The 6000-nt window shown below is 47.7% G+C and overlaps 1 protein-coding gene across 1 annotated transcript in view; it reads right to left on the minus strand.

The window, feature by feature from the left end:
* norpA (no receptor potential A) overlaps positions 1 to 6000 on the minus strand; it is a 506175-nt gene that overhangs the window by 330112 nt on the left and 170063 nt on the right. The window lies entirely within an intron of this gene.

Genomic DNA, 6000 nt, shown 5'->3' on the forward strand with positions numbered 1-6000 from the left:
TGTGGTGCGATTTGGTGGGATAGTATGTTGTGGTGTGATGTGGTGCGATAGTATGTTTTGGTGTGGTGTGGTGTGGTGTGGTGTGGTGTGGTGTGGTGAAGTGTGATGTGGTTTGGTATGGTGTGATGTGGTGGGATAGTATGTTGTGGTGTTCTGTGATGGTGTGGTGTAACAGTATGTTGTGATGTGGTGCGGTGTGAGAGTATGTTGTGCTATTGTGTGGTGGCGTGCTGGGTGGTGTGGTGTGGTGAGGCAGGAGTGTAGTGTGGTGGGATAGTATGTTGTAGTATGGTGTGATGTGATGCGGTGGGATAGAATCTTGTGGTATGTTGTGGTGTGACAGTATGCTGTGGTATGGTGCGGTGCAGTGCTAGGTGGTGTAGTGTGATGTGGTGTGGTGGGGCAGGTGTGTGATGTGATGTGGTGTGATGAAGCAAGAGTGTGGTGTGGTGTGGTGGGATAGTATGTTGTGGTGTTGTGTGATGGTGTGGTGTGATGTGGTGGGACAGTATGTTGTGGTGTGGTGTGACGTGATAGTATGTTGTGGTGTGGTGTGACGTGATAGTATGTTGTGGTATGGTGTGGTGGCGTGCTGGGTGGTGTGGTGGGATAGTATATTGTGGTATGGTGTGATGTGGTTGTGGTGTGATGATGTGGTGTGGTGGGGTGAGATAGTATGTTGTGGTGTGGTGTGGTGTGGTGTGTTAGTATGTTGTATGGTGTGATGGAGTGCTAGTGGTGTGGTGAGGCAGGAATGTGGTGTGTGGCGTGGTGTGGTGTCATATGGTGGGATAGCATGTTATAGTATGGTATGGCGTGGTAGGATAGTATGTTCTGGTGTGGTGTGATGTGGTGGGAGAGTAAGTTGTGGTGTGGTGTGGCGTGATACTACGTTGTGGTATGGTGTGATGTGGTGTGATAGTATGTTGTGGCATGGTGTGATGTGGTGGGACAGTATGTTGTGGTGTGGTGTGGCGTGATACTATGTTGTGGTATGGTGTGGTGGAGTGTTAGGTGGTGTGGTGTAATGTGATGTGGTGAGGCAGGAGTGTGGTGTGGTGTGGTGTGGTGTGGTGTGGTGCGGTGTGGTATGGTTTGGGGGGATAGTATGTTGTGGTATTGTGTGGTTGCGTGCTGGGTCGTCTGGTGTGGTGTGGTGTGGTGTGGTGTGGTGTGGTGTGGTGTAGTGGGGCAGGAGTGTGGTGAGTGGTATTGTGGTGTGGTGTGGTATGATGAGGTAAGAATGCGTGTATGTGTGGTGTTGTATTGCCTGGTGCAGTGTGATATGATGTGATGTGGTGTGGTGTGGTGTGGTGTGGTGTGATGAGGCAAGAGTGTGAGGTTGTGGAATGGTGAGGTGGGGAAGGAGTGTGGTGAGGTGAGGTGAGGCAGAAGTGTGGGGGTGTGGTGTGGTGTGGTGTGGTGAGTGGTATATGTTGTAGTAGTATGTATGCAGTACGGTGAGGCAGAAGCGGTGGTGTGGTGTGGTATGAGGCAGGGGTGGTGGTGTAGTCAGGTAGGACTGATGGAGTGCTGTTTTACAGTGGGGTATTATGCGGTGCGGTGGTGGCTGGTGTGGTATGATTCTGACTGGTATGGTGCAAAGAGTGGTGTGGTGTTGTGTGTGGTGCGGTGTGGTGTGGTATGAAGTGGTGGTCTGATCAGGTAGGATTGATGGTGTGGTAGTGCTTGGTGTGGTGTGGCGTTTTCTCTTAAGGTGTCTAGTGTGGTGTGGTATTTTGCAGTACAGTGCTGTCTGGTGTGGTATGGTGTGGTGTGGTGTGGCGTGGCGTGGTATTTTGTATAGTGCAGTGTGGTGTTTTGTAGTAGTTGCCTGTGGGGTGAGGCAAGGTGTGGTGTGGTGTGGTGTGGTGTGGTGTGGTGGGGTGTGGTGTGGTGTGTTAGTGTTAGTGTGGTGTGCGGCAGTGTTGTGGTATGGGAGGCTCCTGGCAACCAACCCGTTTAATTCATAAAGCCCACCTCCCTACCCTACTCCTTTTTTACCTGCCTATCAACACTCCTTCCTACCTACCTGTTCACCCACATACCTAATCCACCTCCCTATTTACTCAACTACCTGTCTATCTCCAAATCTACTTACTGACCTACCTGGCACTCTCCACACTTCCTTCCCTACCACCTGAATACCTCACCATCACTCTACTGCTCCCTAAATCTACCCATCTACCCACCATCGACTCTCACAGCTCCCTTACCCACTTAATTGCCATATATATCTAACTACCCATCGCTCACAATGCTTCTATCTCTCTTCTATCAAACATAGAAAGAGAGAGAGAGAGAGAGAGAGAAGGGGAAGGGGCTATGCATGTCAAATGTTATGGACTCGTTTCAATTATTTTTTAAGCAACTTTTAAGCAACACTGACTTAATAGATTCTAAAATATTCCTTACACACACACACACACACACACACACACATGAATGCACACGACATCACATCTCTCTCTCTCTCTCTGTTACTTAATCATCTGCCTTCAATAATGTATATAAAAGTACTTCAATATAAATGACGGCAATTATGTAAATATTAGGCAATTAAGGTGAGAGAGAGAGAGAGAGAGAGAGAGAGAGAGAGAGAGAGGAGAGAGAGAGGGGGGGGAGGTCAGATGGATGAGGGAGAAGGGAGAAAAATGGGACGAGATAAAAGGGATAGGGGAGGAGAAAGGAGACCCAGATATGGGAAGGAGGGACAGAAGGGATAAAGAAATGGGGAGAAGGAGGTGAGGTGACGGGAGAGGGAAGGAAAAACAAGGGTGGGGTGAAGGGAGATGGGAGGAAACACTAGGGTGGGGAGAGGGGAGAAGAAGGGAGTAAGGAAAGAGTGAGACAGGGTGAGAGAAGTGAGGAATGAAGGGGAGGAGAGATGGACAACGGGAGGGGGAGGCTGGAGAGAGGAGTGGAGGGGGAGGAGGTAAAGGGAAACAGGGAGGAAAGAAGAGAGGAAGGAGGGGAAGCGAGAGGAGGATGAGGGGGAGCGAAGGTAAGAAGGATGTGAGGAGACAGGAGGGATTGGGACGGACAGTGGAGCGTAATGGGAAAACAGAGGGGTATGGGTGAAGGGAAATTGGAAGGAGGGGAAGCAAGTGCGAGGTGAAGGGCGAAGAAGGAGAGGGAAGGGGAATGGGAGAGGAAAGGGGAATGGGAGAGGAATGGGGAAAGAGAGGGGGTGAAGAGAGGGGAGAGGCGAGAAGGGAAGAAGGGAAAGGGGGGAGGGGACAGGGAGGATGTAAGATGAATGAAGAAGGAAGGACAAGGGGGAGGAGGGAGGAGAGGAAAGAGGAAATGGAGGGGTACAAGAACAGAGGGAGGGAGAGGGGGCATGGGACAGAAGGGAAAGGTAGGGGGGTAGGGAGCAGAGGCAAGGGGAGAGGATAGGAGGGGAAGAGAGGGGAATGGAAGGAGTAAGGAGACAGGGGGAGGGAAAGGTGAGAGGCGGAGGAAAGGGGCAAAGGGTAGAGGGGAAAGCGAGAAGGCGAGGGGGGAAGTAGAGGGGAGAGTTTAGAAGGGAGGAGAAGAGAAAGAGAGGATGTATGGGAGGAGGAGGGATGGGGGAGAGAAGTAGAGAAGGGACAAGGGTTAGAGGGGGAAGGGAGGGGGTGAGGGGAGGGAGGGAAGGAGGGGAGAATGCGAGGAAAAGGAGACTTCATGAATATATAATCAGTAATAACAGGCGGACGGGGGTGGGGGAGGGGGTGGGGTGGGAGTGAGGGGGAGGGAAGCGTAAGAGATAAGGACTGAGGGAAAGAGGAAGCTGTAGGCAGGAAAAAGGAAATGAAAAAGAAAACAAAACAAGATGAAAAAAATGAAGATGAGGAGGAGGAAGAAAAATAAAGAAGTGGCGGAAGGGGAAGAAAGAGGGTAAAATGAATAGAAAAATGAGAGAGAGAGAGAGAGAGAGAGAGAGAGAGAGAGAGAGAGAGAGAGAGAGAGAGATCCCTTCAAGCCAATCGCATTACACTCATTGGCTTGGGAGTAAAATTTTGGCCCAATAAGAAATCAGGCATCACGAGGGACAGCCAATCAGGAGGCGGGATCCCAGTGGCCATATTTCCGCCAATCAGAAGCCTGCAAAGTTCTGAATGATGTCGACTTAACCAATCAGAGAGGCAATTTATTAGTAGTGGTAGTAGTAGTAGTAGTAGTAGTAGTAGAAGTAGTAGTAGTAGTAGAAGTAGTAGTAGTAGTAGAAGTAGTAGTAGTAGTGGAAGTAGTAGTAGTAGTGGAAGTAGTAGTAGTAGTGGTAGTAGTGGCAGTAACCTGAGGAGGAGGAGGAGGAGGAGGAGGAGGAGGAGAGAATAATAATAATAATAATAATAATAATAATAATATTAATAATAATAATAATAATAGTGATATGAACAGCAACAACAATAATAATAATAAAATAAAAATAATAATAATAAATACCATTAATAATAATAATAATAATCTATCCATCTATCTATAGCCCGACGCCCTAATCCAGCAAAGGGTGATCGCAGACAAAACGCCTCTAAGTCGCCCTGTCACCCACCATTTGACTGTCCTCCTCTCAACTCACTCCCCTCTCCCTCATATATATCTCTCAACTCCATCCCTCCACCTCATCCTCGGTCTCCCCTTTCCTCCACCTCACCTACATACACCCTCTTAGTCAGACTTTCATTCTCCATTCTCTCCACATGTCAAAACCACCTCAGTGTATTTCTCCTAATTTTCTCAATCACATCCACATACATCCCACAACGTTCTGTCACTTCTTCATTCGTCAACCTGTCCCTCCATGTCACTCCACATGCCTCTCTCAGTTAACTCATTTCCACTGCTCTCACTCTTGACTTGTTCCCCTCTTGCAAGGTCCATGCCTCGCTTCCATACGTCAGGGTAGGGATCACAATACTATCACGCAGTGACTCCTTAACTTCCAGACTCACCTCCCTGCTTCTCATCACCGCTTTCAGTGAACCAGTGATAATAATCTGAAAGCATATAATAACTTGTGTATCTTTTTGCCTACTAACTACCAGTAAAACGCCTTTGTCGGCGAGGTACGAGCGAGGCCATTTAAATCCGAAAACACTGAAATGTCGCCTTACACCCCGAGGATGCCTGGAGTATACTGATGGCTATCTATCTACCAAGTTTCATGTCTTTATGACAAACTGGCCGGTGGCCCTCTTTAGAAGATTTTGGACATGCTGCATTTGGCGCGTCACGTGCACCGCCTGGGTGTGATGAAACCGGTCAAAAACAAATATTAAAGAACTGGGCTATCATATGGTGCAAACCACGCAGTGATCGACCCTGTGGTTGCTGAGATATAAGCTTCTCAAAAGAGTTACGGATGGGCCGCGCCGGGTCGGGCCGTTCACATGTGAGAAAATGCTGCTAGCCTACTTGACCAGGGACTCGCCAGGGCTTCGCCCTCGCTTGTAACCAGGCACTCTCATTTTTTTTAAGTACCCTCAGTAACTATTTTGCAAAGTTATGTCGCCTTTAAGAATCAATTCTGTGCTTGTATTTTGCTTGTAATTCTTTCACAGCATTTTTTTTTTTTTTTTTTCAACAGAAGAATACATTACTGGACTTTACTAAATCTTTTAACTGTTATGCTCACCCAGCTGTCTATTCACTTATCTATTACCCTTCTACCTAACATCCATCCATTTATCTATCCCTCTACCCCCCTCCTTCTATCTATCCACATAACGGTACATCTACCGACACAGCCACAACTCAAATCTGCCAGAGAAGTTTGTGAAAATACTGTACCGTACTGTCAGCGTGGCAACTCTCTCTCTCTCTCTTTCTTACTTTCACTGTTTTTATACCGTAACTAATATTTTTTTGCTTTTATTTCTAACTTATACTTTAATTTCTTATACTGTGTCGTGTCCTCTTTTGTTTTCATTTTCTCTTCCTTTCTCTCTCTCTCTCTCTCTCTCTCTCTCTCTCTCTCTCTGCATTTCTGTATACAATACTTCCTCCCGTCTCTTA

The sequence above is a fragment of the Coenobita brevimanus genome, chromosome 57 (genome assembly GCF_032717465.1).
Source record: "Coenobita brevimanus isolate Jiangsu-jjx chromosome 57, ASM3271746v2, whole genome shotgun sequence".
Classification (NCBI taxonomy): Eukaryota; Metazoa; Arthropoda; class Malacostraca; order Decapoda; family Coenobitidae; genus Coenobita; species Coenobita brevimanus.